The 27,058-nt window shown below is 34.9% G+C and overlaps 1 pseudogene; it reads right to left on the bottom strand.

The window, feature by feature from the left end:
• Positions 1–4,916: 4,916 nt before the first annotated feature.
• On the bottom strand, positions 4,917–24,791 carry LOC128777363 (L-gulonolactone oxidase-like; annotated as a pseudogene).
• Between the last annotated feature and the right edge of the window lie 2,267 nt (positions 24,792–27,058).

The raw sequence follows: 27,058 nt of genomic DNA, 5'->3' as shown, positions 1-27,058 counted from the left end.
AATCAGTCTCTGTGAGGAGGTGGTATCTTTACTAGGACAGACCAACATAGCGTCTGGTACATGGCTAGTCCTGTTGATATGGAAAATGTATTATTTTCTTATCTTGGTCAAGGAGGAGGATCTAATGCAGTTTACATTTATATTGAACACAGAGCTTTAGGACTGTGCTAATCTCTTGCTCTTTAACATAGTAGACACAATATACATAGAAGGGATCTTGAATGTATTGACATTCTAGAGAACTTCATGCAGGTTCACCATTTCAATGCCAGTATTTTCACTGGATCTATAGAGCAGGCAATTGGACCTTTGGGTGGTTAATATAAGTATCCTACCACATTTATTTAATATATACTAGCTATATCACAAGTATTTATACATGATTACTCTCAAACAGGCTTACTCCCCTAATGAACCAGTATAAAATGATTAAAAAGTAAAATAGTCAATAGCATATAGTAAAATAGGTGAAGGAGATAAGAGGTACAAACTTCCAGTTATAAAATGAAAGTCACAGAGATAAAGAGTAGAGCATAGGGAATATAGTCAATACATTTATCATAGTGAGCACTGAGTAACGTATAGAAAAAAAAAGGAATTGTAGTCATGTTTTATTGATAGGTCTTTGCTCTGGAATAAGTCAATTCCAATATATTCCAGCCTATATATGTGTGTGTGTATATATATATATATATATATATATATATATATATATATATATATTATATATATATATATATATATATATGCTTGAGGAAAGTCTCTGTTCTTTTCTCTTCTTACTTAATGACCCACAGATATTTTAAACATTTTAAGTTTATTTATTTATTTTAAGGGAGAGAGAGCATGAGTGGGGAGGGGGATAGAAAGAGGAAGAGCGAATCCCAAACAGTCTCCATATTGTAAGTGCAGACATGAGGCTCGATCCCACAAATGGTGAGGTCATGACTTGAGCTGAAATCAAAAGTCAGAGGCTTAACCAACTGAGCCACCCAGGCACCCCATTGACACAGATACTTTAATCTATGAGTTAGATTGCCAAATAATATACACACTCTAGAAGTTTTGACTATGTTCAACTTTCTTCTGTCCAATGTTAACATTATTCACATAAATAATGTGAAGCCTTGTTTTAATATAGAGTAGAATTTTGGACATAATTTCTGATAAAGCACCCTTCAAAATAATTATTTATGTTGATCTGAATTCACACTTAGCTTATAAAACACATGCATTATCATTGTACTTAAGCCATGTGTTATAAATTAGTGGTAAATAATGGTATTTGGTGGTTCATTGGAAAATGGATTCTTTGTCCAAATTATGGTTTCATAAGTTATATTACATTAGTAAAAATCAAAATTAATTTTTAATAAAAGTCTACAGAATAATACATTGAAAAATGTTATAATTTTAAACATGTGGTACTTTAGTGTAGCTGTCTATCACTACAGAATTCATAATAGAAATGTAGTTAGGCTTCTAAGATTGAAGAGGCAGAACCTTGGAGAATTCTCTCAGGATTTCAGCAAATATTGACCATTAGCAAATTCTCCCAACCTGAAAATTTCATTATGACTATTCAAGACATTTTTATAAAGCTATATAGTTATTAAAGCAGCACTGTGAATAAAAATGTCCCAGTGAATAAAAGTCTCTCACTGATATAATTCCTTCTATGTGCCTGTATCATTCAGAATTCTTGGTTGAGAACAATAGAGACAAATTCTGTTTGAATTCAGCAAAAAATGAATTTATTGAAGGGATATCAAATAGCTCTAGGAATCAATGGAAAGGCAAGAGGATTAGGCTCAGAAAACCACTAGGATCTGAGAATCTAGTTTGCACAGACAGCCAAATAATAGTTTTTTGGATGCTTGGCTGGGTGGGCAGTCAATATGGTCAAACTCTCAACTCCATGCTGGCCCTACTTTTGCCACAGTCACCATACTGAGTCATTCTTTGACTATTATTTTTGTGTTATGCATTATTTCTTCAATATATAAATTCCTGAGAGGTTTATCTGAGGGCCTAGTCATGTTCTGGCTGCCATAAAATAGAAAGGCATAACATGGACAAATAAATATACAGTTTTCTGATCTTTTCAAAACATCAGCTTGTTTGATTGAATTGCAACACAAGTGACAGATGTCCCTTACAGATATGTCAGAAAGGAGAATTTCGCCACCCAAATAATTCAGGTAGCTGACATTATGCTCTGAATGACACCACATTATGTAGGTCTAGAATTGTCTTCTTGATACTAAATACTACATACCATTTGTGTTGGTGGCACACAGCAGCTGGTTATCATCATGAGGTCTGACACTGAATGAATCTCTTATCTGGAAGTTAGGATAAGAAAAAATGACAGTTTATTATATTAAAATGTAGAACAATATAATTTTATAAGTGAGCATAACTGGTTGACATCATTTACTATTTTATTATATTTTCTATTTTGGCACACCCTTTCGGTTTTTGTCTTAAGTAATAGTACTATTGTAGGGTTCATATTAATCTTATGAGTCAATATTAAATCATGAGCAGGTATTCACAAAATTTTTTTTTAATTTTATTTTTTATTTTTTAAAATTTACATCCAAATTAGTTAGCATATAGTGAAACAATGATTTCAGGAGTAGATTCCTTAATGTCCCTTACCCATTTAGCCCATCCCCCAGCATAATTTTTAATAAGAGATAAGTATTATAGAAATGACTTACATCTAGAATTATATTGATGAAATTCTTTATAAAGAGAGGGGCCTAAGTAAAAGTTACCATGATACTTAAAGCTTGGTCTATATAGGAATATAGTCCATTTATTCTGTATCTAATTAACACAATTCTGTGATACAATGGGCTCAGATCAAACACTTAAGCAATAGTTCCATCAACGTAGAAGATGCAAAGCTGCTGCTTTTTGGGCCCAAGGCTATCCCATGTGGTTGTACAGTTTGTTAATAGCACAAAGGAACCTGGCTGAGAGAACTAGCAAAGGCTGACCTGTATCCCACTGTTTGCAAAGTCATGTCTGTCTGAGGAACATTCATTTGACCCAAGTGGGAGGTGTTGAAATCATTCCAGGGTGCTCTATGTACCAGTGGTGGACTAACAACTCGGGCTTCTCCCCAAGGTGTGAACTAATTTCATGTGGGTTGTGGCTGGACAAATAAGCATGTCAGGATTCCTTCCCTTTTTTCATGATGTTGACGTTTGACAGAGATCCATGGTAAAAAATTTTGTCCTAAGTGACTCCTTTGACATTAGCAAAAGAGTTCTTTTACAGTTGATCCTTTCCAAATGAGACATTGATAGAATGATATTGATTTATGTAAATGAAAACATTTGTGTGATCCTTAGAGAGGTTCTTTTATTTGACTTGGTGCCTCTGCTCCAGAACATGGGGACTAATTTTTTCCCTTTCATGATTTCCTGAAAGCAAAGTAACAATTCCAAACCTGTCAAAAGAGAGAATTGTGATTTTTTTAGTGGAAAGGACCTTGTTTCAGCAGAAATAACTTTACATATCAGTGAATATATATAGCCTTACTCTTTGTTGGTCTTTGCAGACTTGAAAGTATAGCATTTTTCCTTCTTTCAGCATTGCTGCACAGGCTTCTATGATCTGATATCTATGATCTGATATATTCTGCTAGAGTAGAATCAAGAAATGAATGGTTCTCTAATTTTAAGTTGAAACCCAAATCCATAGTCTTAGGTTTGGTGGCTCTAATATTTTCTTTGAAAATAGCAAGGCTACTGTCCAAAAGACTTTCAAAATGAGTCATATTTCCTCTTTCAAATGTTTGGAAGCAAGGAGAAAAGCAATGGTGAAATCATTTGCCCCTCAACTTTTGTGAAGAGGTAAAATATTAATATTACACAATTCTGGGAGACCTATAAAGACTATGAGGGAAACATACTTAAGAAACAATTATTTCCTGACTTTTACCTTCTGTTAAGACATCTGACAAGGCTTATTTTGTTGTTTTTGTAACCCCTGAAGTATTTAACCATATTTTCCTTAATGGGATAAAGAGCAGGATAATAGTGCCATGCAATGAGACCCTGTGTGCTGGGGGGATAGTTTTAAACATTTGGAATATGACTTACAGATCACTCCAAAAAGAAACTAACTTATTCTAAAAACAAAAACAAAAACAAAAACAAAAACAAACCACTTTTTTATCTTATGTTGGACTGGCAATCAAGCTAATAAATTTCTTTTACTTTTAGCAGTAATAAGAAGTAAAGAAGTAATTTTGGAATCTCAAATTACCCAGAGTGAAGCACACATAAAGGCATTAGTAAACAAATGCAAATATATGCATCTGGGTGACACAGCCTTCTACAAGAGCAAATTGTGGGATATCTGTAATTGAAAATGAGTATCTTAGGTCATGCAATTGTCACAGATTTTCAAAATTCTAGTTATGCATTGAATTGACTTGGAGAACTCAAAGATTCTGACCTCTTAGAACTTATAATCCAAACAGACTACTAAAATAGGTGGTAGAAACAGATGTAAAAATAATTCAAACTGTATAAAAATATTAACATATAGCAGAAATATGTTTTATATATATATAAATATATATATAATATATATATATATTTGTTATATGTTTTATATTTGTATCACATGTATACATGTGGTGTTTCACAGAATCTTTTTGCTATATAATATTAGCAAAAGGCAGTGCTCTTCCTTGCATGGGGTTTTTGTGATGACAAAGGAAGTAGGACAGTGGGGAATCCTGCCCAATCTAGGCTCATCACTGTGGGTGTTGTAGCAGAGGGCCAGCAGAAAGAGGTATGATCCCCATCAGGCCAGTGGGACACTGAGCCTTCAACTTAACCGGAGGTGGCCCTGGGGGATGGGGTAGGCTCAATTTATTTCCTGTTTCTGCTTCAGTACAATACTTTCTCCAGATATGCATTCAGAAATATCCTAGTGGGGTTTAGCTTTTCTCAAATGACACAGAACTTTGAAAAGGCTAGATAGATTTTCTCAAAAGTCCTTCAACATACAGCTGTGGGCCTTGACCGAGGGGGGACTGTCTTCATGATGGTCTCCTAAGCCAGTCAGTAGTCCAGCCATGGCACATCCTTGCATATAACTCGTACATAATGATATTCGTGTAGCAGCTATGCCTCTGGAAGCAAGAACTCAACAGGATGTCATCCCCTGGATGAAGTACACCTCCACAGGGCAGTAGGCCACCATCTTGGGGTGGGCTCCCACAATGACCTTCAGTTCTAGCAAGGCCTCTTTGGTCTTCTCTCTGGGGATGACCCTATTGTGGACATGCTGCTTTAAAAGGCACTTGTAGGTGAAGATCTTATGGCCAAGGTTGCTTCTCTCCTTCTTCCACGTGAACAGGAGCCAAATGGGGTGATTTATCCATCCCACAAGACCCTGCAGGAAGGAACTGATCCAGAGCAAGAACTCTAGTAAAGAGAATCTGATAACATAGTTCCAAAACCAGTTGGCTGAAGAGGAGGGAGGCTTATTGGTGTGGTCCTGGTAGATGACACTGATCTTCTCACGGTGTGGGAACCAGAGGAAAGCAAAAGTATTCAGATTTCTTCAGGTGACTGTCTAGGTTGTCAAGAACCTCTTTCAGGGTTGAGGCGAATGAGATCTCCTGCAACTGGGACTGGGGTGAAGGTGAGGATGACTCCAAGGGAGCCCGGGTGCACCTGCACACCCTGGAACATTTCTGCATTGCTGGACTCGGAACACTCAAGAATGGTCCCATGGACCATTAGCAGGGTCAGTGCCACCACCTGAGTGGCTGGGATGCCATGTTGGATCCTGTATTGTGTGTTCTGGACCCAATGATGATCCATACCGTTATGTCTGACAGGGCTCTCAAGTTGGACAAGGCTAGGCTATGTTTGCCTATCTGTGGGTGCAGGTCAGCTGGGAGAACTGGCAGCTGGCCTCCACATTTCTTTAAACAAAGATCACATTTCTCTTTTTGGGAAAGGTCAAAGTTAAGTGATTAACTCATAAAGAGCTTGATAGCAGATTCAGGGCCTATTTATTGACCTAACCTGAGGTTCTTCACATTCCTCATTTTCCCCCAACAAATTGGTCCTTACCCTTTTTCTGTATTTTCTTCCTACCTCTCCAGTAATATATTATTATGTCCAATCTTGAAAGCAAATACCACAAATATGAACTATTACTAGGCTTATTACTATTGCAGGCATCACAGCGGAATGCAGAGTCCCTATTTAAATGCAGCGTCCTCGATTTTCATGCATTCTCTTTCTTACCTCCCCACGTAATGATCACACACCTGGTTGCAAAAATGCAATTGGTTTAAATGAACAGCACCAACAGGAATGGAAAAAGAAGAAGCAGGATATTGTGGATGCAGAATGGAAAAGGGGTGGAAGGTTTTTGTTCTGTCTCTGTGGCAGTAAAGATGAGTGAAGTATTTCCAAATAATTGATGATTATTTTTGTAGTGTCATCATGCTGTCTTTCCCTTCTATGCAGATTTGAGCCATTGCCATTGCAACTAGCATTGCATTTTATCAGGAAAATAAGGAGAAGGAATCACAAATATTGAGAAACTAGATTGAATAAGTTGAAAATGGGGACCAGAGCATTCTTTAATTGACCTTCTGTTTCCCCTATCTCTGGAATTAAAATTCAGTGGGTTAAGACTCTGAAAGAAAAAGAAATAGTACATATAATTACATTTAATCAACTCCAAAATTTCCCATAAAAATAACCAAATGTTACTTTCATAAGACCATTTATTTTCAGAAGAAATTTTAAAAATTGTAGAAAATTCACATTCAGTGCTTAAATGTTAAAATTCTGATTTCTATCTTCCAAAGGGTGAGGAAAAAATTAATGAAAGTAACCATTGATGCTGCCAGATTGGAGTCATCTGTATGTGTGTATATGTATATATATATACATATATATATGCAAATTATATCCTCTTAATCATTTGTGTAGTCATAATTTATAGAAGTTTACAACTAAAATGATTCTTTGCAGGTATGTGAATACATAAAAGGGCTTATAAGCTGTTGTATGCTGGCTCCCCAAATATCACCAACACAATCTCTTCATAAGACAGATTTGAGTTCATTGTTTACCATGGTAAGGGAGAAAACCATCTCAACAGAACTTTGTGAATGCCCCATGGAGGGTAGACAAGATTCAATTTTATTGAGTATTTGCAGTTTGATTTAAGGTGGTATTTCCATGTGGAGAGTGAGGAGGATTGATTAGGGTTAGGTAAGAATCAGGGTATATCTGTCTAGAATTGGTAGAAATAGCAAAGCAAGGATTTGAGAGCTAAATGTTCAGAGTCGTAATAATGTAAACTGTTGATGATTATATTGAAGAATTTATGAGTCTTTCATGAAATTCCTCCTGTAAACAATAAATATATCTTCCTGTATAAGAAAGAGTCTTATGGAATAGTAAAGTTATGCTAATGAAGGTAACGGAATAATAAAATCATGTTATTATAAAAAATATGTTGTGAGAGAGGATAGTTTCAATCCTCAGTGTCCAAACTGTAATTGTTTCCCATCATTTCTTATATATGTTTTATTATTTTCTAATATGCCTGAAACATCCTTTCTAAATCCGTATTTATTTGCTTATTTACTTATTTGAAGTATAGTTGACATATCATTATACATTAGTTTCAGAAATGCCTAAATCATTCTTACTGTTATATTTGAAGCTGCTATCAAGCTTATGTGGTATGAAGCTTATATGATGTTGCTTTCTCTCATTAGAAAAGAACACAAAATCACGGAAAATAATTAGTTACATGGTTTTGAATGTTGTCTTTACTGGTGATATTTATATTTCGTTACTGTCAGGGTAAATCCATTTCTGAGTAGAGTGATACAACACAATAGTTAGAATTGTCCACTTGGGTTGCACCTTTATAAACGTAGAGTGAAGAGCTCCACCTAGGGAGAATGTAGGATGGTTGAAAACACAGGGCTTGTATTAGCCTTGGGAAAAAATAATCTAAGATATTTCAAAGATGTAGAAAAATTATGTCAAAGCTGAAGTGCAGGAGCAATTTAGAGTGTATTGGTCTCAGAGTCAGAATTGAAAGATGAAAACCAATTGACAAGCACAATGGCCACAGGTCAGACTGGGCAGGAAATCAAGATCAGAAAATCTTAAGAAAGGTGAAGACAATAAATTTGTTATTTGAACAAGCAGTGTGAACTGTAGAGATTGAGGAAGGAGAATTAGAAATTCCTTTTAGGACAATCTCTTTGTGGTCTTTATACAACATCATGAAGACCTTGATCCTAAGGTCGGACCAAGCTCTGGTCTTGATATCTCCATTATGCTTCAAGACAAATAATGAACCAGTTTTACCTCCCTGGATTTTAACTGGTGTTTTCTAAATTTAAGTCTTTTTTTATATCATCTTTACAACTTTAACACTGTCCAAGTATTTCCTGTCAGAGTGTTTAGTTTTCACTAAATCAACTAACTTTTTAAAACATAGATAAGTATTTTTAAAAATTTTGTGTCATTATTTTTAGAAACATTATCACTTACTATAATAGAAGATAACTATGCAAAATAAATTCTAAGCAAACAAGATTTTAAAATTCCAGTCAAATATTGTTGCCTAACAAAGGCTGTAATAGCAAAGCCTGCTTTCTCTTCCATAAAGGGAGATTAGCAAGTATAAATGAGGTATAAAAAACATAATAACAGCACACTGACATTATCTTTGATGTAATCAGAAGATTGATAGTTGTGTGGATAGCTTTTGTCTATGTATTTCAGTGTTACTTAATGCATGTCAATTTTTTGCACATGTCTCTCATTGCAAAAAAAATTTTTTTTGTAAAGTGTCACTGCATTATCAAGCGATAATAGCACAGTACAATTTTAACCTCTCCACAAAATAATGTACTTTCCTTCATGCTTATAGCCCATATGACTACCAGAGACATGATTATTTTCCATGAGCTAACAAAATAAGTGATGTCAAATCACAGACACTACTTCTGGTTTTACCCTTCAAAGATGCATTTCTCCGCATATAGCATTGACAGGTAGGGGGTAAGAAAAATCTGATAATGGAGCCCTACTCCTGCTGTTACATGAAACAATAGTCAATGAATATTTATTGTGCATCTATTATGTTGCAAGCATTAGCAATATAGCAAAGACTAAAACTGAAAAAATGCCTGCCTTATATACGACATTGACATACAGCCACAAAACAGACAATAAATAAATATCAAATGAATAAAATACATAATAAAATTTAATACATATAAATATAATCACATAAATGTGTACATAATAAACTGCAAAAAATAAATATAAATAAAATGATGGATGCCAACGCTGATGTTATATAATATCATTACTGTATAGTGCAATTATGAGGATCAATATCTACCCCAGACAATTTTGTACAATCTACATTATTCCAAACACTATCTTCTTTTAGCCCCATATCTAATAATGTCATGTGCTGATTGACATGATTTGCAAAAAGCTTTTGCCTGCATGAGGCTAAGGATATATACTGAGTTCTACTGCAATTACATCTCTAGAAAGACAACAAGTGTTTGAGTCCGTATCTTAATGTACTCAGAAGTTGTTCTTAGAATCTTCTGCTTCTGTCTCCCCCCATCTTTTAAGACTCCTTGGGATTTAAAAGTAGGAAATCTTAAAAGTAGGAAATCTTTCTCATATATATTTGTATTCCTAATAAATAGAAAATAAAGCTCTTGCCACACTGTAGGCCATTAATAGTCTTTGAATAAAGAAGTGAAGGAAGAATAATGATCTATATTACTTGAGTGAGGTCAAAACTTGACTGTAGACAAGTAGAGTAAACTATTTAGGCCTCATTAAACTACAAATGCCCCAGAATGTTAGAAAACTGAATGATTTTCAAGTCCAAATGTCCACTGCTGTGCCTCTGAACTCATGGAGATATTGTCTTTGGAAATCAAATATTGCACTGCCCAAAGTCAGAGTGTTTCCAAAGCAGCTGGTAATCAAACCATGCTTTTATTTTATATGCTGTATTTTATAGCATGCTTTTAATTTGAGGGTAAAGAAAAAAAGGTAAGGAGTATGAATCCTAGGTCTTTAGAAGAGACATGTGGGAACATGTAACAGTAGCTCAGTCTTATTGCCTAATATCCAACCTTTGGTCAGATGGTTTCCTTACATATCCCATGATTACATGGTCCAACATATTAACTGAGAATTCTTCACTCCAAATGCATCATTTGGTTCTACAATTTTGTCTGTTCCCATCTTACTGTGACATCAACATATAACTCCTCACTTGATCTTAGTTTGAAAGTGATACTCTGGTGCACTTGGTGATTCTTTTCTCTTATGTCCTATTTGCTTTTCTCCCAATTTCATATCCTAATGCTTATCTTTGCTAATCTTCAACACTTTCATGTTATAACAGCCTATGGATGCCCCTCACTCATAGTGAGGCAGTGTCTTCTAAGGGCTTCCAGTTGAAGACTGCAACACAGGCAGAGGATTAGGTCTTCTGGGTTTTCATAGAGGTCTAATTACTTCTTGTGGCTGACCTTTATTAGTAAGTATCAATTAGTGTGGTTTTTCCTTGATTCTAATCTCCTTGATGTTTTGCTGGAGTATAGAAAGATAATTTGAGGTTAACAGTTGACTTCAGGATGTGTTTGCTTCCTAATCCTATCCTCAGAGACATCCTTTGTAGATTTGATTACTGACATTTACAACAATCTTTGAACTCTGGTAATGTCAGATAAAAGAATTTAACATTAGCTCCTGATTACTGAGAATAAGTTTTTCAGGGCTTTCTTTTCCTATAGATCATAACCACAAAGTTTTAGTATCTGCCTTAAAACAAACACGTATTTTCTTGTTTTTATAGAAAAAAAATTAAAGGATCCGTAGTTTGGGAAAAAGATGTCTTTTATCTCTCTTCCATTAAAAATTGTGTTGTTTTTTTTTTTTTGGTTAAGAACTTTCAGGCTTTGTAAATCCTTCATAAATTTTCAGAATGTACATATTACATATTTATATACAAATATACTGTGTATAAATATTTATAAATATTTTCAATTTGAAGTTATTTGTTATTTTCTCCATGGAAGGAGAATGAATTGATAGAAGAAATGCACATAACTGTAGCTGTAATGTCAGCATAATATTCACATATTTGGCAAATTCTTTCGTATTTTAGAATAGAGCCCATGTGGCAGAGCATAAGTGCTTAGATAGGTAAGAAAGAATTCTGAATTGGAGGAATGGGTATGATCTCTATAAGAACAAAGTGAAATATGGTATGATGGGATTAAACATTGTGCCAACTTCAATAATTATGAATAATGTTAATATTAATGGACATGAGCTGGCAGACTCATTGACCAACAGTTTTGTGGAGAGAAAGTAGAAGCACTGCTTGGCTAATAATTATTAAGATAGTAATGAACTCAAAGTTCCAGCTGAATGCTGGTCTCTATAAAGTAATTTTTTCTATCCTGAGCTTTATCACTGATAGTATCTGATATAGTGGAATTTCCGTATATGAAAAGATTATGTCTGTCCATATGGTTGGGGCAACTAGGGCACTGGTCTTAAAGTTGTGTTTATACAATAAGCATACCAAGTTGTGTTTTCACAATAAGCATGCTATTTTTACTTATATTCTGCATTTGCTTGGGTATTGGTGTGTTTTGGGGGGTTCTTGTGAAGCTTATGGCAAAAGCTAAGTCCTTTCTAAGTTAGCCTCTGTGAGCCACCTGATCTCAATAAGGGAAGCATTCATCGCTGACTAAATTTAACAACCAGCCTAGTTCTGGTTGCAGTAGATACAAATAGTCCTAACTTTGCAGTTTGGATAAGAACAAATTTCATTCACAACACTTTAGTTAACCCCGGCCCTTTGAAAATATGATTCAAATTTCAGTTACTACAGTACATTATCTGTGAATCATCACATAAAGTGCAAACATTGCTCCTACCTCTTCAGCCCACAAATCTCTATGTAAATAATTGGTGCATATCAGAATCAGTGACCAATCACATCACTTCTTTCAGAGTCTGTTAGTGATTGGCCACTGTGTGTGTGTTATTCAGTTCACACACAGAAAGCAAAGCTATAGTCACATTGCCTCTTTGTTTTCCCTGATAAACTCAGATGGCATTTTACAAGATGGATAATCAAAAGAGGAAACTGGCCAACAAAGATAATGCAGCAAAACAACAAAAAATGATAATGCTGGAAGTAGAATATTGTATAAATAAAATTCTAGAAAAGCCTGAGAGCCTTTAGGAGAATCTAGTGAGGCAAACTCATCAATGCAAATGAAGAAAGTGGTTGTGATAAAAAGAATCAAAATATCTCAAAGGAACTGACACTGGCCAATAACTTCACATTTAAAGGAACTTTGAAGATATTTCATGACCTTGAAAATAGAGAGGATAAATGTTTGAAACTGATCAAAACTTAGAAGGGAATAAGACACTTTTCCAAGTCATAGAAAAGATACTTGCTCCATACTGTAAGATACATGATGAAAAGAAGGCAAACACTATTCAAACTCCTGACATTTTTTTTGTAAGAGTGAGTGGGGGCAGAGGGAGAAGGAGAGAGAGAATCTCAAGCAGGCTCCACATTCAGTGCAGAGCCTGATGCTAGGCTTGGTCCCATGACTCTGTGATCATGACTTGAGCCGAAATCAAGACTCGGATGCTCAACAGACTGAGCCTCTTAGGTACCCCTTGACGTGTTTTTATGAAGAAATAAAAACACTTTAATTCTTAATGATTTACAGCATATAAAATAAATATTGGTTTTACTATTTTTTACTATTTTTTTACTATTAGTTTACTATTTTTAAAGGTCATGGGCTTATGTACTATAGTTTTCCCCATTTTTAGTAAGATCATTTAGCACAGTTAAGCTTGCAGAGTATTGTACTGCACTTTTACATACAGCAAGGACTGCTGATACTTTTTAAAATGTATAAATACTGGCTAATATCTGGTTTAAATTATGTTACAAATTAAATCTTTTTCTTCCAAATCAAATATTAATAGCTAGTGTTAATGAGTTGGATATTGGCAGATAAATATCTGGAAGAAAACATATTAGAAATACCCCTATGTACTACAAGTACTGAAACAAATTACTATGCTTTACCTTGGAGAATACATTAAACGTAATTATGTTCTTTTTTTTTCACTATTTCCCAACACAATTTGATTAAATAATTTACTTTTCCTTATGCACAATTTGAAAACACTGGTGATCTTTCATAAACTAGGACAACAAATACATGCACTTAGTAATGATTTTCCGTTTGTACTGTAACACAAGCTGTAGTGGCAAAATATAATTGAGGGATGAATACAAAATATAGCAACTTTTGTTGCCCTCTGAAAACTATGCTATTATGTGACTTTTACTAATACAACTATTCCTACACCATGGCTGCAGCTATTTTTTCCCTTTCTCAAGTGGTAGATAATTCTATATTTTTCTCTGAATATGATTCTGATAGGAACACCAAAATAATCATCAAAAAATTCCAAATGGAAAAAGTCAAAGAAAAACTTCAAGAACATGTACCTGAATTCTGAATTCTTTTCCTAAATATCAGTTTAAATAGCCAAAGAAGCAAGGTTTTTCTGACTTTGAAACTTTCCCCACTATGAAATCCTGAACTCCATTCTCTACAGAGGCAAAGGACTAAAACAGCAACTTAAGCCTTTGTTTGTTAGAGTCAGAAAACTGCTTTTCTTTTTCTCTCTTCTTTCTTCTAAGATTGTATTTCTTTATTTTTAATGTTTATTTATTTATTTTTGAAAAAGAAAGAGAAAAATAGTGAGCTCATGAGCAGGGAAGGAGCAGAGAGAAAGAGGGAAAGAGAATCACAAGCAGACTCCACAGCATCTGTCCAGAGTCTGATGTGGGGCTGGATCTCATGAACTGCGAGATCATGACCTAGGCCAAAATCAAGAGTTGGATGCTTAACTGACCGAGCCACCCAGGTGCCTCTCAAGATTTTATTTAAATTCAAGTTAGTTAACATATTGTACATAGTGTAGTATTGGTTTCAGGAGTAGAATTTAGGGATTCATCATTACATATAACACCCAGTGCTCATCCCAACAAGTGTCCTCCTTAATGACCAACACCCATTTAGCCCATCCCCCCACTGACCTCTTCTCCGGCAACCCTCAGTTTGTTCTCTTTATTTAAGAATCTCTTATGGTTTGGATCCCTCTCTCTTTTTATCTTATCTTATTTTTGCTTCCCTTCCCCTATGCTCATCTGTTTTGTTTCTCAAATTCCACATGTGTGACTGACTCATTTCGCTTAGCATACTACACTCTAGTTCCATCCGTGTCATTGAAAATGACAAGATTTCATTCTTTTCGATGGCTGAGTAATACCTTTCTCCCTAATTCCAGACCTGATTCCCATGATGGAAATCAAGAACATCCAGAATTAGGGTCATGATTCTGAAGGCAACCAAAGTAGCTTCCCCACTGCCTCTCAAAATTGTTCCTAATCTTTGAGCCCAGTCTTCCAAAGCATCTGAGCAGTGATAGGAGCCATTCAAGGAAGCGTCCCCATTCTTCTTGGATCATGATAGGCTTTGCCAGAAATCACATTGAAATTTTAAGATATATATGAGTTTATAGCTGTAAAAGAAAGCTGCACTGCATTCCATATATATTCTTTAGAATTTGATCCAGCTCCCTGTTTGTGTAGAACCTTTGATTCTTATTCTGTACTCTAGGTGTGCATGAAATGTCACCTTATGAACTGATCTAGTTCTATCCTGCTAAGATAGGCCTATCACACAAAATGCAGAATACTTAGTTAAATTTAAGTTTCAGATAAGCAACAAAATATTGTTAAGTATAAATATGTCTTATGAAACATATAGGACATACTTATAATAAGACTTTGGGTTTGTTTTCACCAACCCCTAGACTATTTGAGTAAAACAGACTCATACTTTTTGTTATAAACTTATTCTGATCATCTTGCCTAATTGAAAACACAGAACTACAGTGGTGCCTGACTGGCTCAGCTGGTGGAGCTTGTGACTCTTGATCTTGGGTTGTGGGTTCAAGGCCCACATTAGGTATAGAGATTACATAAATAAATCTTAAAAAAAAAAAAAAAAGAAAACACAAAAATACAAACTGTGGTGAATTTGAGACGAAATAAATGTATAGGACCTCTCTCTTTCTTTCTCTGTAAGTGCAGGTGTATGTATAATATATATTATATAAGTAAGAACTAAAAGTATAAATTTTCTTTAAAGAGATGGTCATTTCAGATGATTTCTATATGTACATTCTATTAGAAATTGTATGAGAAGGGGTTAAAAAAAACGGAGATAGGACCGGTGTAATAGCAATGAGGAAGAAGTGACATTTCTCTGAGTATATCCTTTTTTGTGGCTCTGGACTCTTAGAACCATGGTGCTATAGCTCATAAGTTTCTTTATGTTTCTAAGCAAACAAACAAAGCCAACCAGATTATTGGGGGAATAAAAACAGAATATGAACACTAAAAAATAAACCTAAGTAAATTGAAAATTAAAAACAAAACCACACTTAAGTGGGTAGGGAAGTGGTGCCTGGGTGACTGAGTCAGTTAAGTGTCCAACTTGCGTTCAGGTCATGATCTCTTGGTTCATGAATTTGAGCCCCACATTGGGCTCTGCTATCAGCACAGAGCCCACCTTGGGTCCTCTGTGCCCTCTTGTGCTCTCAATCTCTCTCTCTCTCACACAAATAAATAAACATGAAAAAAAAAACTCCCATAAAAAAATGAAGTGGGTAGGGAAGAAAACAAAAAAACTTTATTAACTTTGGAAAACTATCTTAACTGTAAACCTAAATGCAAAAAGAACTATACATAAAATGCTGTAATCTAGTTAGTAAATATGCTTCTCACAAATAGACGGATAGGTAGGTAGGTAGATAGGAAGGCAGATAGACAGATAAAGAAGTATAGATGTGTGCTTATGCATGGATTAGTGTGCATGCATACATTTCCTGGATATGTTTACTGAAAGTAGATAGAAGCAACGACATCCCAGTAGTGAGCATAAAAAGAACCCAGTAGATTCCAATAAAAGGAACTGTGGATTCTTTAAGAAGTAGTTGATTCCAGGGCTCAGGCAGGGAAAATATAATATGAGCTTGATATATCTTGTCCAGAAAGTATGAAAACTCTTAATAAAATATGGAAACCTGTTGATAGAACACAGGAGTCAACCACAAGGAGTTCCTCATGATCAAAGCTAGAACAATTTGAGCAATAAAATGCATAATAATGGAATTTTATTTTAACCATAAAACAGAATGAATATCATCAGTATATTCATAAGATATAATCAATATATATTATTTATAATGGCATAAATAAGTAATTAAATACATAAGTGAATTAGGTATCTCAGCCAGCCAGTTAAATTCTCCTTGTTTTTTCCATTTGGAGATGATCTTTGTTGATTATTGTCTCCAGTGGTCATATCTGATTGGAATAGTAAAGTGTCTATATCCACTGTAGAATATTTGGCTTTTAATATTTGACTGAAATATCTAGTCATATTTTCTTTAACATGGACAGTTACTTAAATGCATACAGGCATACAAATAGGTAACTCCAAAAGGAAATTGTCTATTGCCATTTAATCAATGAGACATATGGCACTAGTATTTCTAGAAGTGTCTGATATGATTCTATAATAAATAAATATAACTCTATAAGAGTTATATTTTATATACTGCATGATTTGAAATTTGCCATTGCAAAGGACACTCCATGTAATTCAAGAAACTGCCAGTATATGGGGAAGAGCTATATGGACATAAAGGCAGAGTAAACTAGCATTATCTTAAGTTCTCTTTAATGAAACTTAAAATACCATCAATAGTACTATTTTTTTTAACAAAAAATCATCCTGTAATGATAAGCTTTAGGAAATATTATAATTTAAAACCAAAATTCAAAAAAGCAAGATATATATTGTAACTGTTACAATTCATCTGCTTTTACTGTAAGTATCACAACTAGGTCAAAATCATAATTTTTTTTTACTATTTTTCAGGGTCAGAAGAAACTTGAGACATGTTTAGGTTCACTCAACAAACACTTGAAATCTCTGTTGTAACTTGGGGGCTCTGTTTTCGGAAAATTCCATGTTACTTTGATTATTTGAGAATTATAAGTTTTCGTTTTCATACTTCTGGTTTTGTTATATCTTTGTTACATTTCCCATTCTTAATTTATTTTGATGGCCTCATTTCTTAGCTTCTTAAAGCTTTGTGACAGATTGTTTATTGTCATCAACATCCAATCTCTCATTTTTCCATAGTAACAGTTATAAACAGGCCACATGGTTGACCAAATTAGACACTGTTTTTCAGCTTCTCATGCATTTTAGATGTGGACATTTGACTAAGCTTTGATCAGCAGAAGTGAACAGAAGTGCCTTCAGTCATCATCAGGTCTCCTTAAAAGGAATAAGCATGAACTTCTTAATTCCTTTTTTCCCTTCTCCTTGGTTGGCAGGTGATTAAAAAAAAGGAATAGCTGGTTTGGATTCACACATGGAAGTCATATGTTAAGAATGACAGTGCCACTCTGATGAGGGAGCATAAAGCAAGCTGAGGGCAAAGCATAAGCTAGCCCTCCCCATCCAAGGTGGGGGGTGTGATACTCAGGCATTCCTGGCTGCCCAAGAACAAAAGAAAGGAAAGAAAACAAATGGGTAGCTGATAGACATCACTGTCAAACAGGACATGAGTTTCCATCAGTTTACAAATATTTTAGTAAGTTACAAGAAAAAGGCAATCTTAATCAATAGCCTAATCTCCAGAAACCTATAGACTCAGTTTCCTGGGGCCCCTAATATCACCTTCCCCTCCATAGTGATGCGGGGAATAAAGGCAAGAAGTAAACGGCAGGTAAAATTAAATTTCTTTATAACCTGCATCTCATTGACAACTACTTGAGGCAAATACAGTGTATAACATTTCTCCAGGAAACCCCTACTCTCTTAATGTTAATGCCTGCTAGAGGAAAAACAACCTTAGCTTGACAATAGCAAAGCCTCAGGTATCTCATGAGTCCTCTTTAGCATATGAAAGTGCTTCTGGAGGCATCCCTTTTGCTTTTACCTCCCACAACTGCATAGTATATTACCAGTCACTCCTCACAACCCCAGTGCAGCTCTTTCTGTCCACAGATCCTGTCCCCATGCTTTAAAAAAAATTACCTTTTTTGCACCAAAGAAATCTCAAGAATTCTTTCTTAGCAGTCGGCTGTGGACAACCACCACTCCAAAACCCATCAACTCTACTTTGTCTGTACCTCTTACTAGTGTACTCTAACATTAGAAATAATATTATAACATTAGAAATAAACTTCTATTTAATTAAAGTGACTAGTATATCATCCCTGCTTAAAGCAGACTAACCAACACCCTAATAATTTACCAAATATTTAGCTAGGACTATTACAGTACTTGAGTATATGTTTGTGTACATACATTGTGGAAATACACGGTGATGAAGTTTTGGAGTGATGGTGGGGTGGTCCGGAGCTGACAGCCAAGAAAGAATTCTTGAAGAAGTCTTTGGTGCAAAAAGGTGATTTTATTAAAGCATGGAGACAGGAGCCATGGGCAAGAAGAGCTTCACTGGGGTCATAACTGGTAACTGATTACATACCCTCAGGTTGGGAGGTAAGTCTCTAAGGAATTTTGGAAGCAAGGTTTCCAGGACCTTGAGGGGCTAGCTTTTGCTAGGCAAATGCCATTTATTATTGTTTAGTAAAACCTCAGTCATGAGACCCTTCAGATGTATATCAGGTGGCCATAAGTTTGGAGTATGATGACCGTACTTGGGAGAGTTGAGATAAAGGAAGTTTCCAAAGGAATTTTTATATGTTAAAGTAGACTAACAGGATCCTTGAGGTAGGGATAATGTTGAACTAAGATTCTCTTTTGACCCCAGCAAAGTGTCATCATGAAGGCACCTGAGCTCCTAAAGGGAGGTCACTCTGCTGGTTTCAGAGACTTGTCAATGGGCTATAGGCAGTAAGGGAATTTAATTTTTTATTTGCCTTAGTTTCCCACATTGCCATGGCAAGCACTTAAACCCCTTTCCTTTGCTCTTGTGTAGCTAGGACTGTCTGAGGAATATCACACATATTCTACCTGTGGGGAGGAGGGGTGATGCTAGCTTATACTTTGCCCTCAGCTTGCATTATGCTCCCTCATCACATGGGATCTGAGTTAGAGAGAGGAAATTATTTTTCTGTATACACCATCTTTTCTTATCTTTGCTCATGGTCTGAAGATGGTAACATTGAACAAATGATTAAACATTGCCAGCTCTATAGTAACTACCATTTAAGATAGCTTCTGGGAGTTTAGCAACTCCCTCTTCTTCCCTTGACACTCATGGTGTCCCTGGCAGCCACATCTCTGCTAATGTGACCCACCCCCACGTTACAACAAGTTACAAGAATGACCCAGCTGGGAACTCTTGCCACCACCTCATTCAGTCTGTTTTCTGGTAATTTGAAATTTTGAATAGAGATCTGAACACAGAGGTGTTGAAGCTTGGTTTGTGAAATATTTCCTTGGATTAGTGAGCTAAGTGTATCATCTCCCACTGAGATTATTGGTTTCAATGACTTGCGACCAAATAAAAATCAACATTTCCAAGACCCAATTCTATGTTTTGTGGTGCTTAGGAAATCCTCGCTCTTTGCTAATGTGTGTTTTCTATAACAACGGAGATCAACCTCTAAGTACTCTCAGATTCCATCTCCTAAGACAAAAAGGCTGTCCAAGCAAGTATCCAACTATTTTTTCATTCTGCTCCATTCTTTCATCAGAAAGCGAATTATTACTATTGTCATTATTCTTTGTCTCCCCTTGCTCCCGTTTTAGGGGTCTTTATTTTGTCTATCTTATAAGGTTGTTTTTTTTTTTTAGATAGACACTGATATTTCATTGAAAAATAGTATGAAAAAATAGATATTTTTAACTTTCAGAATAATAGTTGCATGACATCAGACATAGAATTTTTATTCATGTTTTTATTTTATTTTGTTTTTTCATTTTTGAGAGAGTGTGCATGTATGTGTGTGTGGGTGCATACAAGCTGGGGAGGGTCAGAGGAAGAGGGAGAGAATTTTAAGCAGGCTCCATGCTCAGCACCTGTAAGATCATGTATGACCTGAGCCAAAATCAAGAGTCTGGTGCTTAACTGACTGAGCCACCCAGGCCCTCTCAAATATAACATGTTTTTCATATTAGGCTATAAATCACTATGTGTAAGTGCATACATGTGAAGAAACAGAAATAAACCCAAATATATTCACCTATATCAGTAAAAAAAAAAAAAAAAGAAAAGAAAAAAGAAAAGAAAATCAAATACCTGGCACATAAATAAGACTCATTTAAATAACATTCTTATAATAAAAAGATGAGGAAAATATTTTGTGACTTTATATGTAATTTTTCTTTCAATTAGGGGACCGTACAAGTTTTTTGCATCATTATAAGATTAGTGTATATGAAAAGGAGTGTGATGTGAAAGGATCCCAAAGTCATAAACTTTAATAACAGCACCAGCCACAGATACTTTATACTATCTTGGATAAGGACAGGGCTTCCTTTTTCAGAGCGTCTAATGTTTCACATATAAAATGGGTTAATTTTTCAGCTAGCTGTTACTTTTATTTTAGCTTTCAGTAATGTTTATCAGTCTTTTATTTTTTGTAATTTGGGAAGCAGAAAAATAAAGTAGCAGTAAATGTGTATACTTTTATTCCATGGTAATAGTGGTAAAGATGAGCAGAATAATCACTGCACTCAAACTGGTTACTGTATTACTGTATTCTCGTTTTGTATAAGTTATTAGAAACATGGGGCATCTGGGTGGCTCAGTTGGTTAAGCGTCTGACTTCAGCTCAGGTCATGATCTTGTGGTTTTTGAGTTCGAGCCCAGCATGGAGCTCTGTGCTGACAGCTCAGAGCCTGGAGCCTGCTTCAGATTCTGTCTCCTCTCTCTCTGCCCCTCCCCCACTCACACTTTGTGTCTCTCTCTCTCTCCCAAAAAATAACCATTAAAAAAAATACCTTCTATTACTTAGTGGAATCTTTGGGGGATGATGTGGAATTAAGTAGTGTTTTAACTGAAGATACATACCATCTCTTTAATGGGGACAGGTTTTGTGTATGGGTATTTAAAATCTTCCCCAGAAATACTTGGGGTGTTATAAGTAAGTTGAGATGTTAGGTGGCTTTCATATCTTTCCTCTTGGTTTACAACCTCCTGTTCTCATGGGAACTGGCCCTTCCTGGACAGGCTTAGGGAAGAAATGAGAATATCATTCTCTCTTATCTCCGAGGGGAGTATGAGTAAAATCTGTGTCTCTTTTAAGCTTTCAGGAATTATGGGAGCCTTTCTTGAAATGAAGGGATCATTGAAATTGTGCATAGAAGAACTGATTTCTGGCACTTTCTCACATGTCTTCTTCACCCTCCACCTCAGGTTCATTTTGTTAAGTGATCAGAAACATGTCCTTCTTCCTGTCTGAGTGACTGCCTCTGAGTACTTATTTGATGTTTACCAATTGAGCTTAAGGGTGGAGGAACAGATTATTCCCAATAATTGTACAAACCATAGAATGTTTTAGAAAATCAAATTCTCTGCCTAGGTTATCACTATATTTCAAGTACACACAGTAGTGCCTGGTTACAAAAGGTACCGAATGTTAAATTTATGAATAAATGAATTAATGGAATCAGATGTAAGAGAAAGAAAGTATTACATGATTCAAATGTTAATTGGTATCTTATTGTGGTTACCCAGTATTATAGAGTATTAATAGTATTAAAGAGACACATGCCAGGCAGAGTGTGAAAGCCATGAAACTGCCCCACTATGAAATTCTGAGCACTAGTTACACATCTTTTCTCTGACTACCTCCTTAGCTCCCAATTTTACTTACCAATCTTCTCTTCTGTTGGTAAAGGCTTTGTTTAGGTCTATTACCATTCTCCAGTCTAAATTAGATGAATTTCACACTCATGTTGCCGGGCCAAGTGTCTTCCACCCTGTTCTCTCATTGATTTCATCTCACTCTCTTAATTCATTTATTTTTCAATAATCTATTTAATCTATCTGTCATCTGTCTGTATATAGTTAGGGAGGCAGCGTATGATAGAAGTAAAGAGCAGATGTCCTGGAGCCTAATAGCTACTGGTTCAATTTCCAGCTCTGTCATTTACTACTTGTTTTGGAATTTGGAAATATCTATGTGCTTCAGTTTTCTCACAGGTAAAATGGACATAACAATAGTATGTAGTAAGTAAATTAGTTAATATATATATGACCCTCTGGGGCACCTGGGTGGCTAGTCGGTTGAGCATGCGACTTCAGCTCAGGTCATGATCTCACTGTTCATGAGTTTGAGCCCTGCATTGGGCTCTGTGCTGACAGCTCAGAGCCTGCAGTCTGCTTTGGATTCTGTGTCTCCCTCTCTCTCTGCTCCTTCACTGCTTGCGCGCGCTCTCTCTCTCTCTAAAAAATAAATAAACATTAAAAAAATTAAAAAAAAAATATATATATATATGACCCTTAAAGTAGGGTATAAATGTATAAGTCAATGATGTTAGCTACATCTATTTCCAGTTATTTGGTATCACTCTTTGTAAATTGTTTTTCTAATTTAATTAGAGAGGTTTGGGAAGATTTCTGGAAACTCTGGGTACTGCTATATTATTTCATAAAAATGCTAATAAGAGTCATAAAATAATATTAAATATGCTTGAACTTATTTAAAGTTCTGGACTTTATATAGTTTTCCACTTAATCCTCCAGAATGTCTTATGAGTTGATACTATTATTTATATTTTAGTAAAGAAACTAACAGTTATATAACCAAACTCATGATGTATCTGAAACTTAGGCTCAGATCTGTCTTATTCAAAACATAGGTTAAGTTATGCTTAATGTAGTATATTGTTATGATAAAGCATAAATAATAATTTGTTAGGGATAACATAAAGATTATTTCCCTATTGCAAGGTAGATTGGAGAATAACCTGTAAGTTTTGAACATTAAACTTTTGTCATAACCAAGTTTATATAGAGATTCATGTGTGCTATAGATCAAGTTATATATCATTTTCAAAATATAAATACACAGTATAAATTTTCTATAATAAGTTAAATATGGTTCTTTGTTATCTGATACTATAGCTATGATGAAATTCTATTGTTCTAATAATCAGTGTATCCATATCTACATGTCTGTCTTTATATTTATCTGTCTACTTATCTTGTTTCTTTACATATCATAGTTGAGAATTAGTATAATCTGTAGATCGATACTCTTAAAAATAACTTCCTCTCATTCATTTGTTTTTGCAATTTTGCTTTTGTTGCAAATCTGCTTGCAAAATACACTTTTATTTGCAATCTGCTTGCAAAATACACATAATCAGTAGTATATATTCAGGGAAGTTTTCTTCCCTCAAGTGTGTGCTACAAATAAATCCAAATAAATTTCAGAAACTTTTCAGATTCACAAAGAACATTACCATGATGCATATTTTAAGAAGTACTGCAAAAAAGAACTATCTAATTCCTTTATTTTCAACACTTCTTAAACTTAAGACTGTTTCAGAGTTTCATGTTCATTAACCTATGGAACCTTAGGGAATTTCAGTTCAGATATTTGTTACTCAGGCTATATTGTCGCCATGAATTTACTTGAGTATTATTGATTTGTAAAGTGCCTGAAGTTGGTTAAAATCATAATTTTGAGTTTTAATGATATAATTACATGTTTAGGTTATTTATTTATGTATTTATTTATTTATTTATTCATTTTGCTCTTTGGTATATGAAAATATAATAAAGTTAGAGGTATTTGAACCAAGTAAAAACTATCACAGAAGGATCTCGGGTATAAAACTACAAATCATTACTTTCTGGGCCATTAAAGCACAGGTGAAAATTATGTTAATGTAACATCATGAATTATTGATACTTTGTCTACTCTGAAAAGTTACTGTTTCAAATTTATAAACAGAGCATAGAAGCATTTTAAGGTAAAATCAATGTCTTCTTGAAGGTCAGTTTATTAAAGATATTACATATTAATGAGATGTTAGTTAGGCCTATCAGTTTTGGTAGATCTGCTGCTTCCCCAGGTACCAAATTTCATAGATAATTTATAAATTCACCGGAATTTTTTTTATAGTAATGTTCTGAGGGTACTAAGCCTGTCTCATTGAAGACTTTATAGTAACCTCACTAGGGCCATTTTTTGGCAAGGAGAACACATATTTTTCTTAAAACCATCTACCTTTTGTGGCAATTTGACCAATAACTGGTGTCATATCTCAGCATGTTTCATGATAACAATTATAAATTTTGGCTCAGGAGGACGAGACATAACCTCCAAAATAATTGTGAATATGATCATACTTAGCTCAGTGACTTTAAATATCATCCATAAGCATACTATTTTCAAATTTTTATTTTCATCCTGGGCATGTCTCCTAAGATCCAACTGTGCTCTACTTGAATGTACATTAAATTTCTCAAACTTAACATGTCCAGAATAGAACTCCTCATTTCATCCACCTAACCTGCTTCTCCTGCAAGCTTTCTCATCTCAGCATATGGGAACTTGTTTCTTCCAGTTGGCAAGGGGGTGGGAAACCCCACTGTATCCATCCTTGGCTTCTTTTATACTTCATCATTAATCCATTAACATAGCCTGGATATATCACCATCAAAATAAATCCAGAATCACAGCACTTAGCACTATTAACACTCATACACTTTCACAAGTCACCAGCACTTCTTGCCTGAACTGCTGGAGAATTCTGCTCACATCTCTCCCTGCTTCCATCATTTTTCCCTTTCAGGCTATTCCTAACTCTACCCAGAGAAATTCTTTAAAATTGTAAGACAGATCATGTCTTTCCTCAGATTAAAACCATTCACTGTTTTTCATCTCCCTTAAAGGAAAAGACTAAGACTTTGACATGGCTTTAATATCCTACATGATATGCCCTTTCATCACCATCCCCTCTGCATCCCCAGGATTGCTAAATTAGCAAAAACAAAACAAAACAACAAAGAAAATAGACTCTCAGTTAAATTTGGGTTTCAGATGAACAAGAATTTAAATACAGATGTGTAACTATGTTTAACTATTACGTATAATATATTATATATTACATATATATATTCAGAATAAACTAATACTAAAAAGTTTTCATTTATCTGAAATTCATATTTAACTGGATGTCTCACATTTATTTGACAACACTATTCCTCCCATTTTCCCACCCAAAACCACATTTATTTGACCTTATCTTTTAATATTCTCTTCTTTGATCACTTTGCTACTTTACTGTAGCCACAATGGCTATGATGGCATTATTTGTAATCTGTGGATTTTATTGGATCATATAATGCAGTATCAAGCAGGACTCTCAGAAAAATTCAGAATATTAGGGTTTGGTCAACTTGATTTAGATTTTAGTAAAGTCCACATGAAGAGATATATTTAGCCTCACGCAAAGCAGTATTTCTAACATCACTAGGAGAGCACTTTCTATTTAAGGACTGTAATCACCAAATGGCTGCAAGCCCAAAACTCTGGAGTTGAGTAGGTTTGGACCAGTTTGTCTCTGCCCCCAAACAAGGTATATGGAAGCAAGATAATGGAGACAATAGATAGAAGAATTTGTGATTTGGGCAGAGGAAGAACAAGCTCCTACTCCTATCCCAAATATTGTACTTTCTCTTAAATTTTTCAATAATGGTTAAAATTACTATAGGAGAGATTATCAGAACACTGAAATTTGTTAGTAGTAGATTCAAAGACAATATGTCAACATGAGCGCTAGCTTTGGTTTGGGTATCATGGGATGCGATTGATAAATCGGTACCAAATTTTGAAGTAAATATATTACTCAGTTTAATCTAAAATTTTGTGATGTAACAGATTATTTTTTCACATTTCAGTGGTGTACAAAAGTCCAATTGCTTACCTTGAAATGAGACCAACTTCAAAAGGCTAATTTATGCATAGAATATGTACCAAATTGAATCTGAGACTTAAAATTGTATCCCGCTTAGTTTCATTCATTTCCTTATCTACTTTCTACACTTCATTGCTAGTTTTCTCTGAAAGTGTTTTCTTGATAAATCACTTACACCTGAAACATTGACTCATTGTCTGCTCTGGAGAAGCAAATCCAATAAGCACCAGTTGAATTCTTTTAGAAGGAATAACCATTCCACCTTTGATTTGAGCTATATCTCTAGATGAATTTATTGGACTTTCATAGTATTTATATTAAACTGAATCTTTTATTAGAATTGGAAAATATTTTTATTTTCCAACCTGCTACGTAAGTTCTAGACTTTCTGAGATTTCTATATTCTCTGTCAATTTTGTTTGCAAGCTGGACATTTTTCCACAGAGCTTGCTCCTTTTTTTCCCCTTTAATTTTATCAAATGCAGCTGTAGGGACTAGCTTTCAGCATGCTTCCTGGTAATCCTCTTTCCTAAAGCCACAGATAATTAGGTATATTTATTATTTTCCAATTTGTTGTAGGTGATAGTTGTTACAAATGGTTGGCCATTATTTAACACAAATTTCTGGTTTTCGAGTTTAAGGTTTTTTTATCCTTTAATTTTATTTTTTTAATTTTTAATTTTTATTTTTTATTTTTTAATTTATATCCAAGTCAGTTAGCATATAGTGCAATAATGATTTCAGTAGTGGAATTCACTGATTCATCCCCTACATATAACACACAGTGCTCATGCCAACAAGTGTCTTCCTCCATTCTCCTTGCCCACTTAGCCATCCCCCCCACCACAACCCCTCCAGCAACCCTCAGTTTGTTCTCTATATTTAAGTCTCTTGTGTTTTGTCCCGCCTCCCTGTTTTTATATTATTTTTGCTTTCCTTCCATATGTT

Source organism: Panthera pardus, unplaced genomic scaffold, assembly GCF_024362965.1.
Source record: "Panthera pardus isolate Hobbes unplaced genomic scaffold, ASM2436296v1 HiC_scaffold_16, whole genome shotgun sequence".
Lineage (NCBI taxonomy): Eukaryota > Metazoa > Chordata > Mammalia > Carnivora > Felidae > Panthera > Panthera pardus.
The sequence above is the reverse complement of the archived record's forward strand: the minus strand, read 5'-3'. Positions and strand labels throughout refer to the sequence as shown.